This window comes from Mizuhopecten yessoensis, unplaced genomic scaffold (assembly GCF_002113885.1).
Source record: "Mizuhopecten yessoensis strain PY_sf001 unplaced genomic scaffold, ASM211388v2 scaffold6905, whole genome shotgun sequence".
Taxonomy (NCBI): Eukaryota; Metazoa; Mollusca; class Bivalvia; order Pectinida; family Pectinidae; genus Mizuhopecten; species Mizuhopecten yessoensis.
The window spans coordinates 9,953-22,136 of NW_018406783.1; positions in this window are offsets into that span (position 1 = coordinate 9,953).

Below are 12,184 nucleotides of genomic sequence, written 5' to 3' on the forward strand. Positions count from 1 at the left end.
TTTTGACCACTGAAATATCGGGGAAGCCCCGCGTTAATTTAGCGTAGATCTATTTATATATGTAACGTGGTTGTTTCGAAAGTGAGGCAGTGAAGATAACAACAATACCACGCCGTCATGTGCCATGTCGGCCTCAACTAGCGGACAAGACAGCAATACTATACGTAAATAATTGTTTTCAAAGGTCATGAATGATGCAAGTGTAGTATTCCTACCTATATGTTGTTGTTATATATAACGGTATTGATACCTCGTGCCTGTCATGACTTTTGCATGCATCTTTTTCTCTCGCCGCGATGTTTACATTTGGCCTTGTTGATGATGCGCGTGCGGTATAATTACATCACTGATCTGGGTCAATTGAGAGTTTAAAACTATCAGGTGACGATTTAGGATTTCTTTAATATAATTATAATTTTTACTCTTAGGGAGTGAATTTCAGCAAGATTTGAATCGGTATATTTCATAAGAAGGTATTTTAAACATGTGTATGCCATTTTAGCAAATATGACATTTTTTCCCCGACCAGCCTCTTTAATGTATATGCTAATTGAATTGTTTGTATAATTTGTATATCTGTGTACTGTAATGCGATTTAGAGTGGCTTATTCTAGCTAGATAGGGCGCTATATCAAATGCTGTATACAATAAAGGAACGTTTACAATAATTCTTGAAATGGGTGCCGTCTACCTTCCTTGTCCCACCGTAGAATTGTTTCAGAGCTGTATCTAGAACATCGGTGTCTTAGGCCTCAAATTAACATCTGCGTGTCCGGTTTGTTTAAGGAAATCTCTGAAACAATTCACGGCAGCATTTGTGTATGTGTGTTTTTTATGTTGACCGAATCTTTGTTTGTGAATAGCCTTTCAAGTTCTTCAGCTGTTCGGAGGTGGAATCTTGTGGTGTCGTTCGGAGCACATCGGGCGTTAGAAAGACAAATCGTCCGATAATTTGTGAGAGGTTCCGAGAGGGATACTCGACAGCGAATGTTTATTATCCTGTCATGTGATGCGTTTAAACCAATCAGACATGCTGTAAAATCGATGAGATAATGTTAACTTTTCTTCAATTGGGAACCGGATGGCTGGGGCCCAAAGGGGGAAATGGTTCATAAGTCAGACTCAGATGTACCAGACTAAAATACTCTTCATCTATACAAAGTTCCTGACGTGCGTTTAATTAATTATGTCCCCAAAACGAAATGTGGGGACATTTTTTGTGTAGATTAGATTAGATTCTTTATTTCCTTATGTTTACAACACATCGGAGAGTAGACATGCATATGTACAAGATATCACAATGTATAACACAAATTACAGTTGATGCAATAGTGTACAATGCATAACATAGATTATTAAAACACAATATACCTGTATGTGGGTATAACATACAGAACATGCAGTATTATATTTAGTTAAACAATATTATTTCGTCGTTTTGTACTTAAATGCAAAAATTTGCCTAGGTTATTTAGATCTTTAACGATTTTGGTATTGAACAGTTCTATTAACTTGAAAACACTTGGTCGTTTGTAAAAATAAGGTTTAATATATTCATGCCTAAAATCCTCATAAAATTTGCATTTAAGTATAAAATGGAATTCATCTTCAACATCATTAGCGTTACAGANTTATTGATAGGTTTTCTCAAATAGTATAGTGTACTCCGTTTCTTCTTATTACTATTAAGTTTTACTCCGTTTCTCATTAAGTTCCCGAAACGAAGTGGGGGACTTATTGGTTTTCCTCCGTTTCTTCTTCTTCTTCTTCTTCTTCTTCTTCTTCTTCTTCATCTTCTTCTTCTTCTCCTTCTTCTTCTTCTTTTTCTCCCGCATTAACATGTGTCCGACAAATTTTCGAATGAAACTTTATGCTTGTGTTCATCATGGTAAGGGTGTGTGCAAATTACTTTCTATTTTCCAATCGGTTAACAAAGATTGCCGCCACGGCCTCTGATTGGTCGAACTTCGGAAAATTTTGTTATAATTTATGCAAAGAAATAACACTTTGGGGCATTATTTGACCATTTTCATTAGGATATAATTCAAACTTGGTTGGAATAATTATGATGGCAATTAGATGGTATGAGACAATAAGATCATAGGTGTATTACCAAAGTGCTAGCTGTGCTATCATATAGGGTCATCTCTCCTCCCTTAGAGTTATTTCCAGATGAAATTATGATGAAATAGAGTTTTAACAGTAGCAGAAGGTCGGATCCTGTTCTACCCCATGTGCTGGATAAAGAGGGAAATTGACTTTATTACGATACGTCTATTTCTCACTCAATAAAAAAATAGTTTATTCAAATAGATTTTAATTTTTCACCCTTTTGTGACACGACGTGTAATTTATTTATCTTTGTGAACCTGCTGACTTCCACATCTCAACAATGTAAACTACCTATTGATTTCAACAAATTACATTGGACAAAAACAATTGAACAGTTGGATGAGACAACGGGCTTTGCCTATATAGATGGACAGAAATAAAAAATTTAATACATAGCTCAACAAGACACACTCATATACACTTACAATCATATAGGCTAGAACTTTCAACCAAGTTATGATTATAAGAAAGAAAAAGAAACATTATTTGATGACATTTGAAAACTTATTAAATAATTTCTTAGCATATCATATATATATGTTTGTACACTCAGACCACACTCCATAACACACATACACAAACACCCTCACACACACACACATATATACAAATACGCATTCGCACACACCAACACACACAACCACCGACACACACCCACACACACACACCCACCCACACCCACACAGGCAAGAACTGCAAAGTGATTGCACGTGACTGGACACTGTCAACTGGATACCCCTATTTACAGATAACGTAATACAATTTTACACACATACCCAATTTGTCATGGTGGATTATACCATTATTTAAAAACAGGATTGGTTATTATGTACCTGATCTAGTACACTGTACCATGTACCCCATACCCTGTACTTTCACAGCACAATACATTCGATACGATATGTATCTTGATACACATATCTGCTTTAAAAGTAAACACAGTACATGTTTTCGGTATTTTATACAGATGTCGTAGCTTTACGATGTAAATAGTAACTGCAGAGTGGATAAAAACGTTTCTGGTGTATTTAAAAAGAAAAGGTGAGGAATTTATTGAAGAATTGATGGATACTATATTTGTAAGTGTGTCCCTATGCAGACAAACAAACTAGTTTGCTATGATACACGACAAATATTCACAAAGCTGAACGATTCGATTAATAGTTTCAGTCTACCTTGTACCTTTTGCCTTGTACCCCGTACCCCGTACCCTGTACGGGGTGCCGCGTACCCCTTAACCCGTGCCCTGTACCCCGTACCCCTTACCCCGTGCCCTGTACCCCGTACTCCGTACCCCTTACCCCGTGCCCTGTACCCCGTACCCCGTACCCCTTACCCCGTACCCTGTACCCCGTGCCCCGTACCCATTACCCTGTGCCCTGTACCCCTTACCCCGTAACCCGTACCCTGTACCCCGTACCCCGTACCCCGTACCCCGTACCCTGTACCCNCCCTGTACCCCGTACCCCGTACCCCGTGCCCTGTACCCCGTACCCCGTACCCTGTACCCTGTACCGCGTACCCCGTACCCTGTACCCCGTACCCCTTACCCCGTACCCTGTACCCTGTACCGCGTACCCCGTGCCCTGTAATTATAAATTCCACGATACAATACTCCTCACAGCACAATGGCGATATGGTACGATAGAATCTTGATACACATATCTGCATTAAGAAGTCTGCTTCATAATGACTATATGGAGGATTATGTAAAGTTTAGTTACAGCTTTAATAAGTAAATACTGTAAGTTTTAGAACGTTTTGTGTATTACTGCACAAAGTATACAATCTTCATTGAAAAATGAAAAGGAGTAAGTTTAAGTGGAATAAAATTAGAAACTGATAGATGATATAAGTCAGCCCTGTGAGTATATCACGATACAGTCCAACACAATAATATGATCCAATCATAATAGAAAGCACGAGAACACTATGATCGATAAACACCAACACAACGCGAAGGTACCATTTGCCTCTAGCTCGCCAGCTGGACGTTTCATTAATAGCCATACAAAAATATGACAAATTCATTATATAGCCGTTAGCTCGTATGCAATCATAAACAAATGATTACGTACCCTCTGACACTTTTACTTGAAAAAACTTAAGTTCCCCATCACAGAGATCACACCGCTCGCTCAGAAAAAAACCCCGAAGATAACCCCTGCAGGATAGGTGGTACATTTAGGACATGCACAATATAATTTTCTTCATCAACTATCTCGACCGCTCGACTTATTATTTCGGGCGCTTTACGTAGACTTTACGTCTGAATCGCTTCATAATACATGTAGTATTGTATTGAAATCCTGAGTGCTGAGCAGATGTACGGAAACGTAAATGGACCTCTCCTTGTTGTAATTAATGTCAATGTATCGACATAGCTAATGTCTTAAGTGCATGTCTTCCGTAAAACCATGTTAAATGGGAAAAAAACGTCCAGATGGGTGTTTCTAATATAACGCAACAGTTTGTTTACTGTAAATGATAGCATACCAGAGTTAGAAATAATCAATAAAAATTCATAAATTATATATCTATTTTTAGTAACAGTTGATATACGAATTAGTTGAAAATCTCAATTGAACTTGACAAAAATTGAGAAAAAACATGGTAATAAAAGTACCTTGGAAAAATAAGTCAAACTCAAGACTAATTGTTCAAACATAATTGAAGAGTTAGATGATTGTTTGCAGAACATTTATAAATTAAAATTTGAATTTTTTTTTTAAAGGGGAGCTCTTGTTAACCTTTCAAAAATTGACATTTTGCCAATTTTTTAAAACTTTTAAAAATCATGCTACTACTTTTGGGCAAAATCTCTTAAGGTAGTTAATACAAATGAATGGAATTAATTGCTTAAAAAAGATAAGTTATTAAAGTAAAAAATATAAAAAATTAGTGATGGCAAATTTAATTCAATATAGCAATTGTTGGATGAAATGTGCATACATTTGCACTGAAACTTAATAAGGATTTAATGCCACAGTTTTGATATTTTTACAGTTCAAATAATTTAAAAAAAATAGGGCTTTATAGTAAGTTTATGTTCTTTAAAAAATAAATGTGTTATTAATTTGATTCTTCAGACATATTTGGTTTTGTATTGATCCTTTTGATGTTGCAATTGTGTGGTATTTGGAATTTCATGCTTAAAAACCTTTATTTATGAATACATTTGATAAGAAAGTATAAAGAATAATTCAAATGTAAAGGACAAATAAGATGTGGTATCTACAAAAATATTTGTAAAAAAAGCAGTGTATTATAAGAAAAGAAATGAGCAACAATATTTGAGTGCTTTTAAAACGAGTTGTTTCCCTTTCCGGAACTCTTCAAATACAGTGATGCAGAGGTAGCAGTGTATAGTAGAAATGGCTTGACCCTAAATATAAAGGGCATGTCTCACATAAACATGGATAGTGAATTCAACCTGCACAATACACCTACATATGAATACATATTTATAAACAACATTTTGATGTCATCTTGTTTAGAAGACTGATTTTTTTTCAAAAATTGTTTTCCCCAGATTTGGGACTTGTGATAACCATGGTTACCACATCAAAAAACACCCAAATATGCAAAAAATCATGATTTTTAACCCAAAATTTGACCCCGCAAGTGGAATTGTTTTTCTTAAAACCTGTCAGAAGTTAAATATCGCCTACTCGGTAACAGAAATACTCACGTTTTAGCATAGGTCATTCAGGTGGATTTTTCACAATATTTAGACATGTGCTGAGTACAAAAATAGACTACATGAAAAGCTAGCTTTTGTTGTAGCACTAAAATTGGCATATACATGATGAAGTGGACTATGTGGGCTTCATAATTTTTCAAAAATAAAAAGCAAATTTGGTTTGAGACTACAGTTTTGCGCATTTACAAATCTGTACACTTAATATGAAAAAAACTATCAATAATGTATACTTTTCAACTTTGTTGCATATTGTTTTCATCACATTGAACATTATAAAGTTGTACAGCAAAATTGAACCTACTACTATTAAAAATGGCGACACCATGACAATATATTTAAGCGATCAATATAGTGTCAAAAATGGTGAAAACTTTGCCTTCTGTTAAGTTCAAGAAATACACATTAATACACATTTTCAAAATGGCCGCCGAATTGGTCATTTTTTTTATTCTTGTAAAAATTGTTCTACAAACAACAGGCAATTCTTTTTACATATTTTGCATATGTGTGTTTACTATTTAACCTATCATAATTTGTTAAATATTACAAAAACCCGTTACACCAGATCAAAACAAGACCTGAAACGGTTTAAATCTCAGAAGCGTACATTCTTAACTACAAATTACTAGAAACATCAACTTTTAAATGTCGACATCACGTGATATACATAATTTGTCGAAGCAGTTGTCAATAACTCGATTTATGTACAAACGTATATCTCTAATCTGTTGTGGTGTTAGAGGGATTACCGGAAATTTAATGCATGATTTTAAACTTTTTAATCCTCACTTAGTTGATAGGTATAAGGAGTATGCGTGTCGCTTTTCCAAGTCGCATGAGTAGGGTTCGATTCCCTAGCTGGTATTGTTTAATCTACCCTATCACCTGTTTTTCTCCATTAAGCCTCCTACGTTAGTGCTTCCATCAGGATAAACAAGAGAAATTATCAGAAAACATTAATTGATATTGCTAAAAAATAGATCAAGCTAAAATAATCTAGAAAGTGTAAACGACATTAGTTAAAAACAGGTAATAATAAATTAAAGTGGAAAATAAAAGATTGAAAAATGCTGATCGTCAAAACTGAACAGGTTCATATTTTGATATCCAAGATATAGATGATCAATATAATGTTTGACACAAAGGGAAGGGACTGGTCGTAATTGTACTGAATGTCTGTTAGTTCTATCATTTGAAACCTGGTGGTTTGTGGGACTTAATACTGTTTCTTCTTTTTATTCTCAAATAATTATGATTGATTTACCATATTTTTCCTCCTTGTTGCATCTCAGTCTTGAATATTTTGTAGAATATGTGATGAATCTATTTGTTGATGATAAAAATGTTTTCATGAGAGGAAATTGCTAAATTGTTGAAACTTTCGTAAAACTGATTTCTATTCTGACATGCATTAATATTTATTAAAATTTTAAAAAAACCATTGACACAATGCCCCTTTCCGACTATAGAAAGGAGATAAAAAAGAGTATACAATGATAAATATTAAAAAAGGTCCAGAAAGGATGAATGCAAACCAACAGTGACCAAAATTATCCAAAAGTGCTTTATTACGTACTGGTATATAACGCATATGTGGAATTTTGGATATAATTTTGATGTAATGACCCATCTCCCTGACTTTCAATAGTCTCAGTAAATTCATACGGGTGGCACACCAGCCCCTACCTGGAAGAATCTATTCAAGTTTCTCGGGATTGTGTTTTAATTGTGTCATAATTAATCCTCTTGAATAATATATCTTATCCGGTTGAATATTGTGGTATAGGTTTCAACCGAATGAAATAAAGATTATATCTAATTAGATTTTGGTGGGCATTGGTGTTCAAGTTTCAAAGCTCAAAGGCCACATTTACCAACCATTTCTTGATCGCGAAGTTAGATACATGTTTAAATTTGTGAGCCGCTGCTTACTAGTAGACATTTCTCATTTTGATGCAGACCTAGCACGGAGCCAGAGACGGACACTGAGGGTAGTAAATTTAGGGAACATCTCAAAATCTTTTTTCATTTTATCAGTATTAAGGAGGCTCCACCCTTTCGCAATTAACCAGCAGAATTCAACGAAAGTTTCACATAATGGTTATGTCACTATGTAGAGATGATTTTATGAAAATATGAGCATACTAATAAACTGTTGTTGTTTTTTTGATAAAAAATGATTTTTTTGTCAAGTTTAACACTTTCACATTTTTTGAGTGTGCGGCATTGTTCAAAACTATTACAACAATAAAATAATGAAAAGAAGCATTGCTTATCAACCCTACAGATAATTCATTTATCGTAAAATATCTACAACATGTTACACAAAACGGTATCAACTTTATCAACAGACCAGTCGAAAATTCACAAAGATAATTAAATACTGAAATGGGTATTTTGTCTACGCAATTTGTGTCTACATGATAATGGGGTCATTCCAAGTTTATAGAAAAATATGTTGTCAGATTGAAACTGAAATATTATACGAAATAACATCCCATTTTAGGATGTTATTTTGGACTGCCTCGGGACTATGAACAAACCTTGGAAAACTAGCGAGTAGGTTATTTGGAGAGAGACAGAGGACAGAGAAATCTCCTGGTGTGAATGTAAAGCGGGAGATCCAGTGAAAGACATCCTTAGATAGGGAGATGTGTTGCTGTTACTATATGCAAGCTAAAAGCAAACAAAACACATAGTTTCATACAAAAAGAGTGAAAAATTGGACCAAATACACACAAAGTCTTTTTATTTCCTTTTTTTGTTTTTTACATTTTACAATAATTTTGATCGCGATGAGAGTTGTCTACCTTAAAAAAACGGAACTTTGCAGAGGGATAGAATTTATACAATGACAGCTATTTTCTTTACCATACCAAAAACGACGGAAATAAATTAAATTATTATATCAAATTGTCAATTTACAGTCAACGCAGAGCCCCGAGTTCGTTTGACAGTTGAAAGTGTCAGTTCAGGCCCAGGCACGAACATTGCGTGTACGGAGGCCTTGACAGGACCTTTAAAAGATAATTTCCCTCTTGTAATCGTACTTTTTCGGCTTAGAATTCGAGTTTTCCACAGAGTTCTCCTCGTTTTGACACCAACGAGGAGAAATTTTTCTTTTATCTTTTTTAATGTTTGCTTACCAAAATATGTAATATAATGTAGTATTTTGGGACTTTTGGCAATTACTTTTTAATGAAATTATTGGAAATGATGAGCATCGGATCCGGGCTTCACTAAATTATTTGAAACTTTCATCGCAATGGGGCGTACCAAAAAGAGGAAAACTAGATGGACATTTAATAGGCCAACTGGGAGACACTACAGAGCGACGAAATTGAAATATGCCCATTTTATGGTACAGCTGAAGCAACGGATGCAGGATAAGACGTACACAGCGCCAGCAAAAATGATCAGATCTACCGACAAATGTATCACGTGAAGGGCAGGCCATGCGTAAAGATCTGTGAAAGGGGAATACAACAGAAGAAGAAGAGATCAATACTTATTCCTGTATCTGTCCGTTTAAGTTGTTTGACAACATCCCAGGAGGAAATATTTCCACAAGGACATCGTGTAATTAATATGGCTTTGTTGGACAGCCATTTTACTACGATCCTTCGACACACGGTAAATTGTCAACTTGCCATTACGTCATTAAATGAAGGTGAGAAAGCTATTAATAATATTGGTGAAGTTACAAAAAGTGGACTAGCCAGTACTTTAGTTGCTGCATGCAAGTGTGGGAAGAAGTATTTCCTCGACACGAGTACAACAGTCCCAGCTCATCCATCAATCCAAGACATCAATTTGAGGGCAGTGTGGGGCACAATGGCCACGGGTGGTGGACTGAGTCGAATGGACAGTTGAATGGTACACAGGACACATATTGGACTGTGTAAAGGTAACAATTGAAGCAGTATAAGTTGACCGAATTTACACTAGTCTTTTACATGAAGGCGGGTAAAAGTATTTAGTTTGGCTCGTTAGGGCACCACATCTTGGATATATATAGTAGTATCACTTGTATGGCATATGGCGATTCGTATACATCTCTATCATCAAACTTCCTACCTTGCATTACACGTACCTCCAATTTTCCTCCAAATGTTAATTTGATATATATCTACAGTGTGATGTAGATGTGCAATGGGTGTAAAATGATGTGACAAAGGTCAAGGTTACATTGACATTTGGTAAATGACACACATTTATAAATATATATATCATGTTACCACAAAAAAAACCTCACAAATGGGCGAGACCAGTAAAAGTTCCAGGTAACTTGTGGGCTGTCGTACACGAAATGTCTGTGACCTTCAGCAACACATCTCCCTATCTAAGGATGTCTTTCACTGGATCTCCCGCTTTACATTCACACCAGGAGATTTCTCTGTCTCTCTCCAAATAACCTACTCGCTTGTTTTCCAAGGTTTGTTCATAGTCCCGAGGCAGTCCAAAATAACATCCTAAAATGGGATGTTATTTCGTATAATATTTCAGTTTCAATCTGACAACTTATTTTTCTATAAACTTTGAATGACCCCATTATCATGTAGACACAAATTGCGTAGACAAAATACCCATTTCAGTATTTAATTATCTTTGTGAATTTTCGACTGGTCTGTTGATAATTCGTCGCCATGTACTTTATAGTGGACAAAGCTACAACCTAACGTTTTTGTCAATAGGGACGAGATGGTGAGCCTGGTGCAGAATATGAGGTGTCGTATGATGGAGATGATGAGAAATACATTCTTACTTTGAGCAGCCTGCAAGAGGGCCTACCTAACTCTTCACTCAAATTTATCGACATCTAATTATAAGGTATTTAATAATGAACTTAATTGTTGCAAAACATGAGTAACTAGTGCATTTCCTAGGGGTTTTAACAGTTGTTGCATATTTATTAATGTAAATCTTTCACTCTTTTACCATTTGCAAACGTTTCAAGTTGTGCTACAACTACTTACAATGTTGAACTCACCTTGAGAATGAACCCAATTTTCGGACATTCTGGCAATAAGCCCAATGGGTCAACACGCACATTTTGACTTGAAGTAGAGGGCAGGCTTATTAGATAATTTGCTTAAATGTATATTGGTAGGCTTATCAACAGGCATGGATTTAATTTATTCCAAGATAAATATGATACACAACCCAGGGGTGGGGGATTGTAGTAATCCATCTTCTGTTTGTGTTTTGTAAAATGTTTCAATTTTGAAAGAATTCCTATATTTGTTACCCCCATTGTCATTTTGGAAATTACCCGGTCAGAGATCTGTATCTTGCAGTGTGATATTATGGTAGATTTCACACAAAATGGACCATAATACATGTAGTATCATTTAGGATCATATAATAACAAAAGGTTATTGACAGGAACATGTTAAACCATTGTATTTCTTCTGTTATTTGTTATAAGTATATTAATGAGATTTTTGTCCAGGGGGTGTAACTGTTACAGGATTCAGCACCACTGAGCTTCCATACATTTAGTGGACCAACATAGATCTACTTTTTACTAGCCAAGATGGCAACCATTTTTGGAACCAATACTCTTGAGGAATATTATGTGAAATATTCCGTCTTTGCGTATTGCAGAGTTATCTTCTCTTGAGAGCAGGTATTGATTGTTACGGCATTGGTTTGTGTGAGAAAATTACGTCGTTTTCTCAAAAATTGATGACGTTACTCTCACAAACAAGTGACGTAACAATCAATACCTGCTCCCAAGAGAAGATAACTCTGCAATGCGCAAAGACGGAATTATGCACTGTTCAGTTTGGACTCTTGTTGCATTTACGTTGACTATGGATACAACTTTTGTTTCTAATTTTGTGATTTATAAACCTATAGAGGATTCAGGAATTGCATCATCTTGAACACTGTTAAATGGCGAGTCTTCTTGTTTATTTGTATTGTTTGCCATAAAGATATTTCTTTGGTATTATTGCTTTTACGTGTTTTAAAAAACTGTGTCAACGATTTTGCAAAAAGATGGATTTTTCACCACTTTTAGAACTAAGTGTCCTTGCGTACCATCTGGCGGCCATTGTACTCAGCAATACCCCTTAATGTTTTTGTATCATCAGCTTTATCACATTTCCCAGTGAAGTCTTGATAACATAATTTATGACATTATCCACTCGTTTCACCTGACTAATGTAATCGACAAACCGACACGTATTGGACTGGACGCACGAGCTCTACCCTACTCGACCCAATTTTACTCTCGGACACGTGTACTTCAAACTTTGCTGACGTAATCGACATTGACGACGACATATCTGACCATAAAGCCACGACTGTAGAACTGACTGTTGGGACTGTTATTGTGAGGACGTATGAACGTAAACTAAGATG